This window comes from Xiphophorus hellerii, chromosome 4, assembly GCF_003331165.1.
Source record: "Xiphophorus hellerii strain 12219 chromosome 4, Xiphophorus_hellerii-4.1, whole genome shotgun sequence".
Lineage (NCBI taxonomy): Eukaryota > Metazoa > Chordata > Actinopteri > Cyprinodontiformes > Poeciliidae > Xiphophorus > Xiphophorus hellerii.
This window is the reverse complement of record NC_045675.1, coordinates 27,749,680-27,771,176: the sequence shown is the minus strand read 5'-3', so window position 1 is coordinate 27,771,176 and position 21,497 is coordinate 27,749,680. Positions and strand designations below refer to the sequence as shown.

At 41.1% G+C, this 21,497-nt stretch overlaps 1 protein-coding gene across 2 annotated transcripts in view; it reads right to left on the bottom strand.

Annotated features, from left to right (window-relative positions):
• onecut1 (one cut homeobox 1) overlaps positions 1 to 1,380 on the bottom strand; it is a 16,911-nt gene extending 15,531 nt beyond the window's left edge. For both annotated transcript variants that reach the window (XM_032561429.1, XM_032561430.1), the window contains exon 1: positions 1 to 1,380. This exon is cut by the window's left edge. The gene's annotated coding sequence lies outside the window, so the exon portion shown is untranslated.
• Positions 1,381 to 21,497: the final 20,117 nt, after the last annotated feature.

Here is a 21,497-nt window from a genome sequence, read left to right as displayed (position 1 = left end):
AAAAAGTGATAACATTTGTGAATTTTTTTTTTTAGAGACCTACAATGACAACACGTCCCCACAAGCTAACTTTCACTGTTGACATTAGCCTAATTACTGATGTCAATATAGGATATCTAAAATAATACTTGCCAATTGTCGTAATAAAGGCATTTGAGATCAGAGCTTCTACTCGTAAAAATTACATAAAGAATTTTAAAAAAAATCTAGAATAACATCCTTTCCAGCCAAATCAGCATTTTAGATATTTCAAACATCATTGTTGTCAGACATTAGTATAATTAATAATCACAGTTAAGATGTTTTCTAAGAGATGCAAACTCCATCCATCGTCCCATTGTCTCTAAACATGGATCCTCGAATGGGGGGGTGAGTGGTGTCTACCTCTACCAGTCAATAGGCGAGAGGCAGGGTCACTGGGTGAGACACACTGGACTGGTCGCCAGTCCATCACAGTGCTACACAGACACACACTCATACATGCACACACACGAGCAATTTTAAATTGGAGAATTTACCCTAACAGTCACGCGATTGGACTGTGGTAGAGTACCCAGAGAGAACTCACTTATACATAAAGACCATGGCGGGGATTCGAACCCACAACCTTCTTGCTGCGAGGCAGCAGCATAAGCAGGTGCCGCTGCAAACCTAATACACAAAATGAATATGAAATGTGTCTCATTGGTCTTGAGCACAATGACAGACTGATTTTTCTATGTTTATGGTAATGAGAAGGGAAGGGTTTGCTTTTTCTAAGAGTAGCTGTTTTGCAGTTAGCTGGATGTACCTGAAGTTGGCATCTGCTTCCCCTAAGTGCTACGCTAAAGGAATATTTCAACGTTTTCACTGAGTCTGAACTGAACTAACAGAACTTGATCAACTCTAGTTCACAATTGTTAATATTTAGACAACTTAGACCAGAACTGGACAACAGTACAACTAAACAGAGGGAGAGATTTAAACACTTTTATGGAGAAAAAAAATCTGTAGGGTGACAGTTCAATGTTATTATGAACACTTTAATATTAGACAAGCATAGCAAAAATACTAAGTAATTATAGACAGATGCACTTTTTAAATAATAAAAAAAAATTAAATCTTAAAATGGCTTTCCATATACCACTAACGTTTTTATCTGCCGGCCTCATATTAACAGCAGAACTTTATTACGTAAATACGTCACCTCTTGTAATTAAGGCAATTACTATTATGATATTTCTAGGTATGTCTTGCTATTTTAGAAAGTAGGGCTCCTTACGGGGGATGAGACGTCAGACCTCCTTAAATCAATCATTAACTGGAAATGAAGCACACTTCCGGGTTCATTTGGAGTTGATTTTTAACCAGTTAAGTCCTGAATTCAAAATAATAACTATATATAACTATATATATAGTTATATATATATAGTATACAATATATATATATTGTTTATATATATATATATATATATATATATATATATATATATATATATATATATAAACAATAAAATCGAATGAACTTTCTTATTGTTTGGAATAATAAGTTAGTGGGCAAATCTAGTCGCGGTCTATAAACTTTTAGCTTGAATGTGTGTGTGTGTGTGTTGGTGTGTGTGTGTTACATATGTGTCCACTCTTTGATTAGAGGCGAAGTTCAGCTGCAGCAGCCTTCCCCCCACCGCCTTCACACACACTCCAGTGCAGCCAAATGCATGTGGCGGTTTAACCAAACGGAGAACACCGTGGTATCTTCCCTTTTGATACAAAGAGATGAGCAGATGTGTCTATTGTTCCACCATTAGGCTTAACGAACCAAGCCCAGCATGGTGTGTGTGAACGCGCATGAGCGTGTGTCCAATTTGCGCAGCACATATTAATCCGCTGTGCCGGAGGAGTCATTTGGTCTCCATGAGCATTCAGTTCACACTGATGTTAAAATAAAGCAGCGTGTTGTCACACAGTGAGGGAATTTGGTTCTTTACTAATAATAGAAACTTACGAGGTGGGTTCATATTTGCGCATGCTCATTAGACGTATTCTCATTTTAAGGAGAGAAACGACATGCTGAGACATACCAGGAAAAAAGTTTTTACCAGCCCTGATAAGAGCCCGGCCCCTGCCTCTAGCAAAATGTCTGAGGAAGAGGAGGAGGAGGGGGAGGAGGGGGGCTCGTTTGGCCTGATAGAGCGGTACAGTGCAGGGCGTCCTCAGCCGAGGTGACAGCTTGCGGCGGGTCAGTGTCCTTCTGGACCCCCTGCTGAATGAGGGACATGTCAAAGGTGACGCTTCAAGACTCCCAAAGCCAACATCTGCGGGGGTAACAGATTAAACCTTTCAGACTTTTCACTGTTTTGGACCTGCTTTGGGGGCCCCACATCTGCCGGCCTCCCCTCCTCAACTACCCCCCCCCCCCCCCTAACCCCCCTAACCCCACCCCGCCCAGCTACAATAGACCCGGCACTCGGTTGAACGATTTGAATAAAAGAAAATACAAAGAGAGAGAGAGAAAGAGAGAGAAGAAGTTAAACTGTCTCTGATGTGAAGTCAATGTCAATGGCGTGTGTGTGACGTGTGTCTAGACAAAGGGACTCTAATGCATCCAAGTGTGACTGTTCAAGCGTGTAGTAAAAAAAAAGAATGAGGGTAGGTGTGTGTGTGTGTGCGTGTGTGTGTGTGTGTGTGTGTGTGTGTGTATTGGAGTTTAGAGGCAGGTCTCAACAAGACAACAAAAACACAGCGGGTGTAATTACATGATCACACCTCTGTTCTTCTTTATCGAAGCGCCTATACGATTTCGACCTCCAGCTAGTCTCAAGAATAAATCAACCTGCAACCTGAATACTACTACTACTACTACTACTACTACTACTACAACTACTACTACTACTACTAATAATAATAATAATTTGGAAACGGTTGTAATCTAACTTATTTCACTGGGGGCCTTCAGAAAGTTTTCAGAAGGAAGGAGGGAAAGGAAGGTGCTGGTGGTCTCAACAGAAACCGAAAAGGCAATCGAATCAAACGATTTCAAAACTGATAAACGATTATAACGATTGGTCGGTTTTTGTTCGGTGCCACCTGATTTAAAGAAGAAAAAAAAAACGACAATAAAATAAATAAATAAATAATAGAAGCCTTCCCTCTTTTAAGAAAATATGAAAATGACAAACAGAAATAGATAAAAACAGACTGATACATGCAATTTATTTTCCTGTGTTTTGTAACACAAGAAAAAAAAATAGCTATATGTGCATAGACAGACCTATATGTATCTATACACATATGTGTGTGTGCGTGTGAATGTAATAAAAATAACAAAAATATTCTTATAAGAGTTCAGTTTTAGTTAAACTTTTTTCCCCCTCTCTTGTATCTGTCCACCCTCCCAGAGCAAAGTGTCGGACGAGGCGCAGGAGATGAAGAAGACTAAGGTTTGGCCTCTCGGCAGCAAAACCTCATCTACACATTCTTATTCGGATCGATCGGCTGCTGCCACGTCTGCTCGACCCGAGCTCCATGCCTGCTTAGTGTGTGTGTGTGTGTTGCGCTCTCTGTGGCCATTGTGTCGTGATGGGCCTGCCTTACGCAGGATGTAAAAAAAAAAAAAAAAAAAACGTCTTTTTTTGTTGTTTTGTTTTGTTCTTTAAGCGTCTCTGAAAGAGGAAACGTTTCACCTCAGTTAGTGCACAAAGAAGACGGGTGCAGTAAAACCAACAGGTAGATGGTACGTTCTTGTTTACAAAAAAGAAAAAGAAGAAAGAAATAAAAATACAAAACGAGGAGCACACGGCATTATGTTTTAGTAAAAGTGTCAACACATTGCAAGCATGATTATTACACTTTTTTTAAAATTTTTTTTTAACGATGATTAATCATGGGAGGCCACTCTGATGAAACTTGCAGCTTCATATCCAAGCAAAAAAAAAAAAAAAGCAATAATGCCTCCTAGAAAAAAAAAAGAAAAGAAAAAAAAAAGGGAAGGAGCGCGGATCAATATTTCAGCAGCTCTGCCAGAACGACATGTCTTCCCAGCTCAAAATGACAATTACATCTTATTTAGGCAGAAGTCTGCGCGCTAAATGGCACCGGCTGAACTTTTATAAATGAGCCCACTTGAGTTGGGAGTCGGAGGAAAATAAGGGCGCATATGCAGGGAAAGTGAATTAACCTTTAGAGAACATGTAAACGCGTCGCTCCCTTCGTTGTTTTTTTTTTTTTTTTGACTCATAATTAAATCCGCCGGATCCACATTTATAATCCCAAATATGGGAACCGTACGCCACCCAGTCCCCCCCCCGCCCCCCAACAGCCAACAAGCTCAAAATAAAATTCACCTGAATTTCAAGATTTAAAGAGACAAAAAAAAAAAAAAAAAAATTAAAAAAGAAGATATCTGAGAAAATTTGAGATGTGAACTGAAGCGTCGGCGCGGCTGCCCTTTCTGAGCTACATTTGAGGCGTTGTTAGCTACAGGCCTTGGAAACACACCGCACCGCGCCAATCAATACTGAATAAAATTATAATTCCTGGAGGGGACTCAGGCACAGGCCCACAATTTGTTCTAATAAAGCCACCTTAAAATATAAATTGAGAACGCACCGGAAATGAAACAGAAACACCAACAAACCAATAAATAAATAAATAAATAAATAAATAAATAAATAAATAAATAAATAAATAAAGTTAAAAAAATAATCGATAAATCGAGAGGACACAAAACAAGCACCAATGGAGATAATTTCTTAATAACGCTTTTAATTCTGCAAACTTGTTTTCTTCTTCTTCTTTTATATTAAAGTAAACTCTCCCTAAAATCCCTCGAGGCTACAACAGCAATTATTGTACTTCGAAGTGCCTTTTTAAGTTTTCTCATTAATTAAGGAATTTACTTTTTTTTAATTATTATTTCCTCCCCCCATCCCCCTTCCTTAATTGATCAAAATGCCATCATGGGCGAGCAGCAGATGTCCGACCTGCTGCCTTGCTCAGGGGTAGATCAACTGCCTTTTTCTCCTGCGTTATTCCGCGTCACTTGCTCTGATTCGCGCGGTCATGTGCGATTAATCACTTCACATCACTTTACATTAGAAGGCGCCCATATGCCGCCCAATTACTCCGTGTAACTTCCGCGAATCGCCAATTATGGCAACAAAACTGTGTCAGCGATAGCCAGCCGGGCCCCGTCCGCACGCGCGCTCCGAGTTCAAACGCAAACACGCCGAGAATGAGTTTAATGGCGAAGGACGGGTTCTTACTTCTTTATTTTGTTTTATTTTATTTTATTTTTCTGCCATGTATTGCTAAACTCCTTGTCATTTTTCTTCACCCTACTTTTTAATGGCAGCAACTTTAACTCACTTACACTACAAAAAAGAAAATATTGGAGAGTAATGTATAAATAAATAAATTAAAAAAAAAATCAGTCAGTCAGGCATATTTATTTGTACATATGACGTTCAATAATTACAACAACGTTGACTAAATGAATCCGGAAATAACTCCTTTCCAGATATTTTCATTTGAGTTTAACCCAACATGTTCCGAATGAGAACTTTCACGTGCATTATGAACGATAACGTAGCATAGCTAAGATGTTAGGAACTGTTGCAAGACTTGTAGCCGAGAAGGCTGCAGTGTAACCAAGAGTTTACGTTTGTATCCCGGCTTTAGCCACCGCTAATGCTAAGATCAAAAGTGATAGCAAGCTGAGCTTCTTGACCTTGAAGCAGACATTGTAGGTAAGCGACACATCTGTGGTTGTCAGGGCAAATGTTAACCAGCCGCCACATTGCTAGGGTAAATAAATAAATAAAAAAATTAAATAAATAATAATAATAATAATAATGATTATATATATATAGGTTTTATTTGAGTTTATTTAGGTGCCCCAATCACCACTCGATATCTTTGTTTATTGTTTTTTTTGTTGTTTTTTTAAAACATTTTTTTTAACAGAGCCAGCCCAAGGCATAAACAATCTATACTGCTACCTATGGTCCCCCAGGCCAGCAGGGGGCCCCAGAGAGCTCTTGACTTGTCACACAAAATGTTGTTGTGAAAACTTGAACTTTGCTGTGATGTTTATCAAGAATGATTTTACTTTTGAATCAACTTTGAAACGTTTGTTTTAAGCCAATTGAAAGACCAAAGCCAATTGTTATTATTATTATTATTAATAATAATAATAATAATAATAATTTAATTTAATTTAATTTAATTTAATTTAATTTAATTTAACAATTTGATCCAGTAAAAATGTTTAAAAGTTGTAGTCATGCAGATGTTTTTCATCACAGTTTGGGTTATGTTAACAGTCAGAATTAATACTCGGCTGTACGTGTCTATGCTGGAACTACATTTCATGCGCAGTATACTGCAAATAAATCCAGGAATTAATGAAGAAATGTCAGTGTTTGCTAGGCAAGCATGACCAGTCAAGTTGACCCCTGCTTCCTAACTCCGCTGATTGTTCATAGGAAAGCTGAAATGCCTCAACATTCACAAAAACCAGATGAAACAAAAAAGACATTTCCCCTGCTGCCATTTACAAAAAATATGTGAAGTGATTAACATAGACAACAAGCAAGTGGCACTTTGTGTTGTAGTCACTTTGATTGTTACACTAGATGTAAAAAGAAAAACCCAACTAACTAAATAGATAGACACAAGACGATGAAAATCAATTGGTGCCATGGTGACTGGGCTTAAGCATTGGGGTCTCAATCAATGATTAGGGTAGCGAAAAAACTCTGGGCCGGCTCTGCTGATTTTAAAAATTAGCTGGAAAAAAAACAATTTTATTTAATTCTCTTTCAGTTGTTAAAATGACATAATTCCTACTCATATTAAATAAAACCTACACAAACAAAATGCATATAAGGTGTTACGCCGCTTCGGTTAAATTCGAACAGCGTGTTTGACCGGTACGTCTTTTACGAAAGCCGTCCGTTTAAATTAAGTAGAAACGTTCCCCATATTTTTCCAGACTGCAACCAACTGAGCAAATTAAGGAATGATATTTGCATCGCGCCATTTTGATCGGTGTGCCTTTTTTCCCCCCCTTACAGCGACAACAGGGTGGAGTTGCTCCCCACCAACAGATGTGACGACCTGCTTCCTTTTCGTCACCTTCTTTTCGACGCACCACCGCGCCCTCCCGTTTATTTATTTATTCATCTACTTAATTTAATCACACCAAACAGCTCGAATCATCTTATTCTCAAACGGCAAGCTTCGAAAGCACAGCAGATCAGCTTTAGATTCAAAGGAGGTCTATATAAAGCACCGAACGACGCACATCTTTGGAGTTTCTTGTGTTGTTTTCCGCAGAAGGACTCCAGGTTCTTTGGCTGCGTTTCATTAATAGCACTTTTCTTTCAGTATACAAGCCCCCCCCCCCCCCCCCCCCCCCCCGCCCCCATCATCCCCACACCTCCTCCTCCTCCTCTGGTCTGAAATGCGGTGCAGCTGTTGTAAGTTTTGTGTGCAGACGCATCCGGACGGTGTGCGTCAGATTCGGACAGCGTGCAGACCCCCCCCCCAACATTTCTTTCCACGTCTCCTCTCAACTCAACGGGGCGCCGCAGTTGAAATGTTTGGTTTTCTTCCCTTTCTTTCTGTTATTTAAATTTTTAATATCATCTTCTCGAGCAAAGACGCACACGCACTCACATACTGTATAGACCCCCCACCACCACCCCCTCTCCACATCCCCGACTTTACCGCAAGATCCCACTCCTGTCACGCGTCTTCATCATCCTCCCAGCTCGCAGAGCGGCAGCGCCACTTTCACGCGAGAAATTTAATTCCAACATGTATGCAGGCAAAGAAAGAAAGAAAGAAAGAAAAAAATCACACACATACAAAGCAAATGCAGTTCGTATTGTGCGCATTTCTATCATTTTGTTCTTCTTTTCCTTTTTTTTTTTTAGTATGTTTACACGTTCCCCCTCATCTTCCTCCATCTTCTGCTCTTCCTCCTCCTCCTCCTCCTTTTAGTCCTGCTGCGGCTTCCTTCGGCGTCCATCCTCTCCTCCTCCGGAGCGTCCCGAATCCAGTCCTCGGTAAAAGATCCCTGCAGGCGCCGCGCGGGTTTCCAAAAAAAAAAAAAAAAAAAAAAAAAAAATCCTCCCGTCCCGCAATAACATGGATGAAGTCCGAGGTTTATCATTATTACTATTATTACTATTATTATTATTTTCTCCCCTGCGCCGCAGTCCGCGCTGCTCTCCGTTCCTTCCCGGTGCAGGCGCATTTGAATAGCCGAGCGGTGTTGTTATGGATCCGTGCGCTCTGAAAGAGAATCAGTATGCAAATTGTTTCAGTATCAATCGAAAGGTTCGATCCGCCTGAGCGTCAGCCCCTTTGGCACGGGAAGCTTCTGGGGCTGCATAAATGTTTATAATGGCCTCATATATTAGTCCAGGGAAAGGAGAGAGGATAAAAACATGGAAGTGGAAAAAGGTTTCTGGAAAATTATTTAGAACATAAACACCATGGGGTGGCCGCTCCGGCTCTTATATATATATATAATAACATAAAAAAAACATCTCAAGAAAGTATTTGAACAGTTAAAATCTCGTGAATTAATCGCGTTTTCACCTAATTGTTATGGGTGGCGCCACAAACGGGATTATTTCAGGATAAAAATATGACTTCAGACGCTGCGAGCGCGAAAGAATAATAAATCAATACATAAAAACGTTGTTTTCATGATTGATCTCATCCAGCTCCGTTTAAGCTTTCGGTCACCAAAAGTATTCACAACCCCTGGATTTATTCATATATATATTTCTTTGCATTTTGCTGTAGCTACAAAACTCAAGCGTGATATTTGTGTGGCTGGGAGCCAAGACACTATGGAGCACAATTGCGAAGTGGAAGAAAAGGGGCTATACGTTTTCGAACTTTTTACAAATAAAAGTCGGAAAAAGTGTGCCTGTTTGCACACATCTGAGTCGAGTCAAGTTTATTTGACTTTCCTTTCAGCAGCAAGGCAGTTCAAGGTGATTTACGACATAAGAACGTAACATGGTAACCAGTTCAATCAAAATCATCAGGCAGATATACTATACATCAAACATACTGATCAATGTTCCAGTTCTTATGAATCAAAGGTGGACTTTTAGCCTCGATTTAAAGGAACTCGGTGTTTCGGCTGTTGTGCAGTTTTCTTGAACTTTGTCCCAGATTAGTGGAGCATAAAAACCGAACGCTGCCTCAGGGTTTTGCTAAGATATTTTGTGTGTTTCTGACAGTTTTGCGGGTGCAGAGAGGTGAATTTCTTTTTTCTTCCCCTGCATTTTTATTTGCAAAACAGCTCTAGCTCAATTAGATCAGATGGGAAGCATCTGTGAACAGCAGTTCTCTTGATACTGATTCCAAACTGGATTTCGGTCTAGACTGGGAATATGCATTGGACTAAACCATTCTATTGCTCTTCCTGCATGTTTGTGTCCCAGACTCAAGTCATTTGCAGCTTCCGAGAGGCTTTCGACCAGAATGGCTCCGTTTTATGCTAACGCCACGTTCTTACCTTCCAGCTGGAGAAAAAGGACCCCACAGCATGACGGTGGCACCACCTTGTTTCAGTGTGGGGACGGTGCATTCAGGGATTTTTCTCTCCACATGAAGACCTCCCTTCCTGTTTGCCGTTTCCATGTGGCAAACTGCAGAGAGAGCCTCTTGCTTGCTTTCATTTAGCATCGGCCTCCTTCTAAAAGGCCAGAGTGCGTGACTCGTTCACATATTTGGTCGCCCGAGCTGCTGCTTTCCAAACGTCGCGCTGCGCCAGCACGTTTATAAAAACCGCTCGCTCAGTGTGAAGCGTTCCGGTTCGGTTTTGGCAAAGATAAGTGAGGATTCGAGCAAACTGACATCGTAGCTCCGCGTCTGGCCGTCTCAGGGCGAGTCGTTTGCGACGACAGCAACAATTTAGCACATTTTTAGAATGCGTGCATTTTTTTTTTTTACAGCGATTGCGTCAACAGAAACAGGCCTGTGATTGCGCTGAAAACATTTTTTTGTCAATTTTTGTTATTGATTTTTAATGGATGAAGCCATTAAAAAAAAGGACAATTAGTTTGCTCTAATCCATTGACGACGGATGTGTTAAACTGACCAATCATGGGCTCATCCCCACTAAAGGGTAGGGATATCTATCCATCTAATACTTAAGGAAAATAAACTTTGTGTGGGTAGAGAACCAAAACTTGCTTTACCCCATACGGCAGGTGTCAAACTCCAGTCCTCAAGGGCCACTGTCCTGCAGTTTTTAGATGTGCCACAGGTACAAAACACTGGAATGAAATGGCTTAATTACCTCCTCCTTGTGTAGATCAGTTCTCCCAGCCTTGCTAATGACCTAATTATTCTATTCAGGTGGTGCAGCAGAGGCACATCTAAAAGTTGCCGGACACTGGCCCTTGAGGACTGGAGTTTGACACCACTGAAATACAGGGTTCCACATTCAGCAAACTCTGGCCCGTTAGGTTGATGGATGTTGGTAGGTTTGTAGTTTTGTCATGCTCTTCCCATCAGATCAGGGTATAAGATTAAAAGTCCTTAATACAGATGTACACTAAGTTGGAGCTTTGTAAAGCTCAAAGCTTAAAAACAAAGAGCTAATAGGTCAAAAGTACTCGAATTATGTTTATCCAAGTAAACTTATGAAGTTGTAAAGGTAAACAAACATAAACATAGTCACTTCCATGACCTTCATTCACTTACTTTGGCCCAATTGAAGGACTTTATAGCTGCATTCTCTCTTTTTTTTCCCCTCAGTGACGTTTTTAAGATTTTTATTTGTAAAAAAGTTATGAAAACTTTTTGGCCTCCCTTAATCCATGTCACAATTATGCCCTACTCTCTGTTTATCTATCAAATAAAACGGCTCCGAGTTTGTTGTTTCGACGCCGCAAAATGGCGACAAACACTTTTCTGCATCGCATGCCTGACATGGACAAAATGTGGAACGTGTCTAACAGGAAAATTGGGGAGGAAACGTTCGGTGGAAGACGGCTTACGGACACAAAGAAAAGAGAAAGTGCAAACATGTGAATAGAGCGGCAACATGAGAGCAGCCGAACAGGTGAGACGTTTCAGCGGGAGGTCGGGGGGAGAGAGTAAAAACTGAAAGTGGACCGTATAACAGAGGGGTTAGGACACGAGTGGATCTGTTAGTTTAGGTAATCAGGAGCGGGAGAGGGAGGACGAAGAGACAGAAAGAGAAGGGCAGCGAGAGGTGAAATGAAGGGCAGGGTGGAAGAGTGTGTTCAGGAGGAGATAAAGCAAAGAGTCCGTTATCCATCTGTCCCAGGGTTAGAGTTTGACCAGCTGAGAGGGTCAGGGGTGAGGGGTCAGCAGACCCGTGGCCTGGAGGCTTGGTGGTCAGCACGGAGGCAGAGTTGCACCGAAGATGAGATTATTAGATGAATAATACCAAAAAAAAAAAAAGAGAAAAAGGATGCTTTCCACCATGGTCCTTAAATAGTCCTGCATTTGTTAGTATCTGGAGTAAAAGAGGGTGAATTGGAATGAGTCTGAAAATGATTGAAATGAGAGTTAATGGGATTTTGAGAGAAGCTATAGAAACACACACAAGAGTGCGTAATTTACTGTAACCCTTTGCTCTGGATCTTTGATTCATATATCCTGATTTTTAAAGTCAGGTTTGTTTGTAGGGCACATTTCAGCAACAAAACATTTCAGCAACAAAACATTTCAGCAACAAAACATTTCAGCAACAAAACATTTCAGCAACAAAACATTTCAGCAACAAAAGCAACTCTTAACAGGCGGGTTTTCCGTTTTGCAGTTTTCCTGGAAGTTTGTTCCAGATCTGTGCTGCATAGTAGCTGAATGCTGCTTCTCCAGCTTCTGGTTCTGGGAACACAGAGCAGAACCAGAACCAGAACCAGAAGACCTGGTAAACATAGTACGAGAACTAGTTACGGCTACTGTATTACAGAAATGTAAGAAACGGTACTACAGCTTCTTAAATAACTGAAAAAAAAATATCCACTTTAAAACCTTTTGATAGTTCATGATAGTTACTTGATCTGTTACTTGATCTGCCGTGTCCAACTGTCTGGTTCCTATTCGTCTCTGGTTCTGCATCCATGTAGCGCTTATGCTCTCAACTTGGTGTTGTGCATATTTTAGCCTTTCTGTGTCGACTTCCTTATTTGAACAAGTTTAAGTCCGTTCTCCGAAATGGAGCAACACATTCAAACAGCTTTCAGCACATGTTGCATATTTCTACAAAAAAAAAAAACAAAACAACAACCCAACAACAAGAATTTATATTTAAAAAATACATAAAACAAAAAGTTTTACTACATTTGTCCAGCTGTAATAATCCCTAACAGGCGTTTCCTTTCAGCCACATGTACGGCACAAGAAGCGTCACATCTATTATCAGCTTTCTGTCTGTTGGGGGTCGTATGACAACAGGCACCGAGTGATAAGGCTGAAATTTGTTGCTATGGCGAGACTGCTGTCCTTTACTTGTGTCTAAAAAAAAAATCTATAAACCTGAAAAGGAAAGGATTTTATATTTGACGTTCCTATTCACGCCTGTTTCTGGGAACAAAACTACGTTTATTCACGAGGACGTCCGCAAGGAAACGTTCACAGTTTTTTGTTTGCTTAGTTCTCTTTTCCTTTTTGCCATTTCTTGTCAGGAGATGAAGTCACTAAACTCCCCTGGTGGTTGCTTATTTTAGAAATCGTTTGCATAAGTACAAAAAAAAAAAATCTTTGACTCCATTCAACAAAACTATTGGAATAGGAGTTGCTTATAAACTGAAAATGATGCTTCAACTGCAGAAAAGCAGGTTTTGAGACCTTTTTAGCATACAGTTTAAAAATGTATTCAAGATATTTTAAATACACATCACTAAAACCATTTAAATTTTTAGGAAAGCACGCATATTAGTTTGCAGGTGTAATGTAAAAAAAAAGAAGCTTCATTTCTATTAAGTGGCTCTTAACTGGAAGAGTTTGGTTCAGTCAGCTGTTTTTGTTGTGGGTGATAGAGAGGCTGATGTATGTAAATGTGTTTAATAAAGAGCAAATGTATAAATGTACCAAAAGTTAAGGACTGCCATAAGACGGAACGTACCATCTTCAGAAATTTGCTTCTTCGCTCCAGATGGCGAGAACAAAAACCAAGTTCTGTCCGACCACAACATTTCCTGCTTCACAAGAACTGAAGCGCGAGAACTTGTGGGGATTTCTCATAGTTTTGGGTCCCACTGTAGTAAAAATCACCTTCACATTTCAGACCAATCGCAGAAATATTTGTGTTGGACACAACAGGAGACAAAAGTTCTGCTCAGACTTTGGCCCAAGAAAAAACTCAGAGAACCCTAACCCACTAACACGATGACGTCCCTTTGCTTTTCACTCAGGTGTATTTGGCACTGATTCATCTGAATTTATATGTACTGAACCAATTATGAATAATAATAATAATAATAATAAAGTAAAATAGATGTTTTTTTGCTCTCTATAAGCTTATTATTGTGATGGTTGGTAAAATGTGAATTGACAAATATTGCCTGTTGCATCAAACGGTGAGATTGATATTTAACCTAGGAGATTTGAAATCTTATTTATTTGAGTCATTAATTTAATAAAGCTACCTTAGAAATCAGGTCAAACGTAACTAGTTTTGTTGATTTAATACACACACACTAGTGGTGAGCGATATGGACCTGGAATTTTATCGCGATATTTTGTGGTACTATTGTGATAACGATAAAGGTTATAATAAAGAAAGAATTCATTCCATATTTGTTAAGCAACTGCATGGCTGTGACTGGATGGTGTAGCATTCATAGCACCGAAAACACAAACAATGTTCTTACAAAATGTTCTTCAGAACACCCATTTATTTACAAAAGTGTGATTTATACCACTTAGTTGCACACAGTAACTGCATTTAATCACACTTATTAATTTACTGGTGTTTGCTGATGCTTTTGTGGAACAAATAGTGGAGAAAATAGAAAAAAACCTTTATGATCATCTACCATCAACAAATACAATTTATCATGACAACAACAAATCAAAATTTTTATCACAATAAGAAATTTTTCACCATAAATGATAAATAATGTGGTAAATTCCCACCACTAACACACTAACACTGTGCTCAGTGTTTTATTGTTTTTTTTTTTTTTTTTTGCAATGTCCCTTAAACTTATCAGATGTATCAAGCATTAGTTAGCATCTTTGTTTTTTTTTTGTTTTACATACAATCATAAAGTTTACTTACTTGTTATTGTAACTTTAGTGCAGCAATAAAATGCAGGCAAGTTGACAGAGTAAATCCAAACCCACTTGTGTTTAATCTATGAAATATGAATTCTCATCAGGACAGTCAAATAGATGTTTCTGATTCATCTTCTTATTTGTTTTTAGGCGTAAGGCATGTCGTGAATTTTTGTGAAAGCCCCGTTTTCCTCTAAATTATCTGGGAAAAGCTGCGCAACTGTGTTTTTACGAGAGCTGTGTCAGAGAGGGGCGGGGGAACGAGCGGGGGTGTCGGACGGGGTTTGGGATTAGTAGGGAAAGTGGCAGGGACATGGACAATGGTAGCTGCATCCAAAAGAGGATTACACAGGTTCCCCCGTGTCATCGTGTACCTGCCATTATGGGATTACCGGCGCCACTTCCACCTTCTCCGTTCCGACACTTCACAGCAAAGCCTTCAGAATGCGTCTGCGCTCTTTCACATCCAAAGCTCTGACGCAGAGGGGAAGAGGCTGGTCCGGGGGTCAGCAAGTACTAAAGCTGCACGGAGGGGCCGGCGATATGGACTTGGAATTTTATCGTGATATTTTGAGGTAGTATCGTGATAACGATCAAAAATATCGGTAGAATATTTTTGATATTCTACCGATAGAATATCGGTAGAATATTCTATCGGTAGAATATTCCGATAGAATAATAAAAGAACATTTCCAATAGCACTGTAATTTTTAAACTAGATGGAACCTCAACTAGATGGAGTTGAGGTCTCCATCTAGTTAAGGTGCATGTGTCATGAGCTCGGTGACGGTGATTAAACTATTAGGTAACTACCTAAAAGAAGTTACCTTCTTTTAGGTAACTGTGCCACACAATATAAATATTGTTCTTCAAAGCACGTTCCCTTTGGAATATGCTTTTTTATTTATTTAAAGAAGCATGGTTTATGTCACACAGGAACTGCATTTAGTCCTACTTTTGAATTTACCGATATTTATCAACGTGCTCGTGGAACAATCTGTGAAAAGAATAATAAAAGAACATTTCCAATAGCACTGTAATTTTTAAAATTTATTTAATATTGTTCATCGGAATTTATGGAGGCAGCGATAAATCAAAATTCTTCTAAGAAATTTTTCATGATAAATGATAAACGATACAATAAACACCCACTCCTACCTGCATATCGACGATTACAGCAGTGTTTGCATGAGGATTCTCCCATTAGGAGTGTGTGGTGTGGCTCATCTTAATATCATATATATAAAAATTAATACAACACACAGATAAAAATAAGAAGCGTGTGGACAGGTCCAGTGAGATACGTACTGTTGATCCACACACACAGAGCAATTAATGAAAGCTTGAATCAGTGGAGCAGAAAATGCTCACCACAAAGAAAAACTCTCACACACAGACACACACTCTGCTACCATCCCTGCAACAGTGAATACTGATGTGGCACAGTCTCCCATGATATCTATTGTTCATTAGTCATTGTTATCCTGCTTTGATGTAGCTGTAATGGGCTTTAGATGTGTGGATCGGCTCCATAAAGACCCCTGTTTAGTAACAGCCACGGTTTAAATGCTCTTAATGTGCTGCCACAGCACAGGGAGGGGCCCGGAGCACTAAATCACCAAGAAAACAGGGGCAGAGGTGTGGAAAAGAGCGATGGCGCACGAGACGGAAGCACTGGAGAAAGGACAGGAGGCTCAGGGGCGAGGGAATGGCGACCGTGGGGGTGGGGGGTGTGCGAGTGTGTGTTTGTGCATTCTGATAAGGCAGGAGAGCCTCCCGCCGAAACAGTAGACATGTTTACACAGCACAGGTTCACGCCGTGACACACACACACTCAGAAGTTGAGGTCTCCATCTAGTTAAGGTGCATGTGTCATGAGCTCGGTGACGGTGATTAAACTATTTGTGTGTGTGTGTGGGAGTGGGGGTGATCTGTCGAGTTCCCGGTAGAGGCAGAGCAAACAGAACAAGGCAGCCATCAGCCTCTCCATTGTATTCATCTGCTCACTAATCTTCAATGGTTAAATCATTATCCAGCCACCACCTCGGCCAATGGCCAGGTAAACACTGCTGTGCTGTCGCCAGGCGGCACCAGGACTTAATGCGGCGCGGACACACACACACGCAGTGTTTAGTAAAGTCACCCATTGCAAAGACAAAACAGCAAAAAGAAAAATGGCTGATATGGTAACATGTTTTTTTTTTCTTTTTAGCAATTGCAGAAGAAAGGATTCCAATAAAAAAAAAAAGTTGAGTAAAATCAAATGATTATGTTGCAGAATTGTTTACATGAACAAAATGCAGTCGATTTCTGGAAATATGTTTTGTAAAAACAAAGTTGTGACAGTGTTTATCCTTCAGGTAGAATATGGGAATTCAACTGCACATATTAACATCCACTTCCTGTTGGCACTTGTGTCCCAGCTGTACGCAGTGTGTGTGTGCTGCATGCTGATGACACCCTGACGTTCAGTAAACATGAATACTTGACTTTAGCCTGTCTAAAACCGCTGTCAGGATGAAAGCCATTGTTGAAGAAAAGATAAAGTCTAAATTAGCCTAAATAAGCCACAGCAGCATTGATATGGGGTGGTGGTATCATCATGGTAAGGCTTTTTCTACAGCAGGAACAGGGTATGTGGTCAGAGTCAATGAAAAACTGAATGGACCTCAATAAACCTGTTGGACGCTCGAGAAAAACAGGAAACTGTGACCAGTGCTACTTTCCCAGCTACCCTAAACACACAAGCAGAGCTGCAATGGAACGGTAGCTTGGAGCATATTCTTGCGTCAGCATGGCCCAGTCAAAGTTCACAGTTAAATCCAACTAATAATTTTTTGATTTTTGAGCTGATTTTGAAGAATACCGCCAGCTTGAGCCACTTTTGTCTCACCTTTGTCACACTTTTTTTTTTGATGAGAAACGTTAAAAATCACACAGTTTCATTGCACTCTGCAATTATGTACAATTTTGTTTTGCTCCATATCATAAAAAAAAAAACAAAAGTGAAAAGCTTTCAAGAAGGATGAGTGTACAAAAAAAACATTCTGTGTTGTAAACATTACTGCTTGCTTAGGTCGTTAGGATGTTTTTTAAAAGAACAAACAAAAACACCCAGAAGACACATGGCTATTACACTTAAATCCTGTGCAAATACACTTACGTATATTTGTGTTGGCCCATCCCATAAAATCCTCCAAAAACAGTGAGAAAAGTTGAAGAAGGATGAGCGTACAAATAAACATTCTATGTTATAAACACAACAACTTGCTTAAAGTCATTAATTTCTCTCTTTTCTTTTTTTTTTTAAAAAAAAGAACATAATCCCATATTTACTGGATTTGACTCAAATCCCGTAAAAACATGCATACTTCACACTAGGGCATATGCGCTTGTGAACAACGTATTAAGAAACAGGAGCTGTTGCCATCTCCAGGTTGGAGGGGCCTCCATCACTCCCAGCAGGATACTCAGGCAAATCTAATTGCAGGTAAATGTACAGTGCTGCTCTCTGTGCCTCCTGCATGGAAAAGATGGGAGGAGAGGCCCAGCGACATGGTTAGTATTGGTCGGGATGACTGATTGGCCCTGCCTTAACTGCATTAGACGGTGGAGAAGTGGCTGCCTCCCCCGCTCCCTCCCGGCCCCTCGACTCTGCCGCACATCGTCAGGGTGTAGTCGACAAGGCTCGGTGGGACGGCTGCGCAAGGCCGCTGGGCGTGACCCGTTCCTGGCGTGGGTCCCCCTGTGTCAACCTCAAACGGAGAGGCCCGCAGTTGCTTGGAGCGTATTAGGAGCCCGTTGAGGCGAAGGTAGTTCAGGGGGGCCTCTACCGTAGAAGATCGGATCAGAGGTTGTTAGCAGCAAAGAGCCACGGTGGATGAGAGGAGGAGACGCATCATTTATAGGGTCAGAGCAGGCCTGGTAGTGCACACACACGCACCCCCTCCACACACACACACGCACAAAACAAAAACCTACATGAAGCTACACACAGTGGACAGTAAAGGGCAGCTCATTACTCAGTGAGAGCTCAGGTTTCCAGCGTAGACCTCTCCATTAGACCTCCTGTTAGGGAGAAATGAATGGCTGCAGCTCCTCCGCACCCATAAACCACCCGACCATCCGCAGCAGGAGAAAATGAGATACAACTTAAAGGAGGGAGGGGATCTTAGATGAGTGTGTGTGTGTGCGAGAAGGGGGGGGTCCTTGGGGTCTTTGAGATGGAAATGTCCAGCTGGCCGGCCGTCTGCTGCCTGACCCCGGAGCGAGAGGTCAAAAGCCGGGGTCCCCAACCAACGGGCCGCTGACCAAACCAGCACACAGTGTATCCCCGTTACACTTACACTTGTTTGCGTGTGTGTTAGGTGTGTTTTTAGAGGAAGGGGGGGTGAGAGGAAGCGTGCACTCTGCCGTGTGTGCGTAATTGATCATTTAATCTAGCTGACATCATAATCCCCGAAGCGTGTTTAACTAACTGCCCAGTGGAGGAACAGAAGGGCCGAGTAATTATCTCATCTGGATACATTAATAACGAAGCATCACTCACCGTTACCGTGGCTCCGTCGCTCCTGGATCAATTTACATCTCGCAACCGAGAGTGTTTGCCCGTCTGAGTCTTGTGTCTTTCTTTTTCTTTTTTTGCGTTGGCGAGCATCCGCGCCGACGCGTCGCACCTCGAGGAAGAGCGTCGGCCATCACGCGGCCCAAACCTGTTGGAGGAGCGAGCTAAAATGGAGACCGGTGTGCGCTGACTTCGGCTCATCTGCACAGCAGATTTATCGCAGAGACAAAAACCCTGAAAAAGAGAAAGAATGAACCGCAAATCAACATTACTGGACATATAACGATCAATAAATCCAATCCGGGGGGGCGAGGAGGAGAATATAGCGTCGAAAAAACGAGTGTTTGGTTTCAAACTGAAGTGCAGGTTCAGAGTCAATCGTACAAACGACAGACGTCACACAAATGCCAATCAAATTAAACGCTAGATGAAACAAAAAGAAGTCAACCTAGTGGTGCGTGTGCATGTGTGTGTTTTGCATTTGGGTGTGTGTGCGTGCGCGCGCTTGTGTGTCAGGGTCTTAGGAAAATTATTTCTATTGATTTAAGGCGGAGAAACGTGGAAATGTTACCAGATGGGACATTTAGCTGTAAGTGGCTTCAGATGAGACGAGTCATCTTCGAAAGGCCAGGGTGCAGCAAATGCTCATAAAATATAAAACAAAAACAAATGCTGAGACAAATCCACAGCTCATCATGCATTTCTAGAATTGGCAAAAAACAAAATGGACATAAATGAACTTGTATCTATCTTGGAATGCCAAGATGCCTTTAAATCAATCGTTAAACATAAATGTCACATATTGGAAGCAGTTGTATGTACTAACATTAATATCTGCACTACATTTTAGGTTGCATTCACAACGGACACATTTGGTCTGCTTTTAAACAGACCAGCGTTTGTTTACCTCGTCAATCTGGACCTTTAGCGTTTGTGAATGCGTTCGAGAGAACCCTGGTGGGTCTGGAGGGTTTGGTCTCATTCTGCTAGGAGTGCACATTTGCAAAAGCCGTTTCAAGATCAGAAATAACCCGTCTTCAGTGAGCTGTTTTTGACATTCAAAACGGTACCGTAGTCATAATAAAATCACGAATGTGCACAACAGAAATGTCAAATGCAGGACTTACATAGTTCGTTTTTTCCGGGTCTGTGCCCGTCATTTCTGTCATTCTGAATGGGAGCAGGAATCGTTGGCTTTGTTATAGTCCACCTGCAAAAAATGTACAATGTGAAAGCAAACTGCACCAAATGAAAAAAGTAAAGTCACATTGTGGGTCGGACCAAACAGGCGCACCAGAGGTCTTTCCTGGTGTGAATAGATCCATAAAATTAAAGCTGTGCTGCCTGGAAACACCTGAATATAATTGGCTCCAAGCATTTCCACTGACCCTTAATGGTTGTTGTCCTTCCTGAAGACGACCAGTCAACCCTGTTCTTTTTTACATACTAACTGGTGAGGGCAATGCAGTGGGAAGGAAGGAAAGCATGCTGATCCTAAATTCAACTTATCCCCTATAAAAATGGGTGAGTGTCCTTCATATTAAACCGTACTGTGGATCCCCAGTATTCATTTGGTTTTGAGGGCAACAACTGCCCACAAATAGCTAAAACCCGACTCTCCCTTTAAAGACTCTAAGAATTGCCTATTTTTATGGCTCAAACACACAAAATATACCTTAATAATTATTAATATGCACAGTGGAAACTGCTCTTGGGGGAACAGCCAATACATACCAAGGAGAATGAATGATGCTCTTGCATTGGATGGTTTGCAAACGTCAACCAATTTGCGTCAAGTAGAGCTCCACTGGGGATTTCAGCTTCACAAGCCGCATTTTGTTTTGAGTAGTTTAGATATTTATGAAAAAAAATCTGCAAATAATTTGGAGTTCTGCAGAGCAATCTGCGAATCGGTGAACACGGAACTTCTAAACGTCAATAGGTCTCCACTGCTTTGCAGAAACATTCCCTCTACAAAATGTAAAAACTGAGGTCATATTTGTCCTTAAGCATCTTTGTTCACAATCGGTCCAATACTTTATAACGAGATACTCTGGCAAAGGTTTGCTCAGCCTACACATGCCACCCATCGATTTGTTCAAGCGTGGACCTTGGACAAATGGTGGAGACATTTGTCCAATGTGGTGGAGACACTGGCTCCCACTCCTGTCCATGTAACTGCTGACGAGTGAGTTATGTTTTTAGGGCTGGTTGTCCCTTTATCTGCTGGTTCGCAGTATCCGCCGATCTCTATCCGTCCGTTCTGGTTCAGGTTAGGAGACTCACTGCGGGGCTGTTTAGATTACAGCTACAGCTCAATAAAGACAAAGTCAGCTTGCCAAGCACACACACACACACGCACACCCACACCCACACAGCACTGTGTTACCCTGACCTTAACCGTGGCCTGCTCCATTCCTACTTCTTCAATCTTAACCTAAAGTTAACCTCAGTCTTCACAATAAAATTGATTGATTTAGATTAGAAACACACCCACCCCCACTCACGCCGACACACAGCATCATCAGTGTTATATGAAGATGCACATGTCTGCGCAATGGCATTAATTCCATTTGGGCGAATGTAAACACATGTGGATATATGTGCACACAGACAGACACGCTGAGACGGCCGTGGAGTCTGGTCTTCTTCAAGTTAATTTGTCACA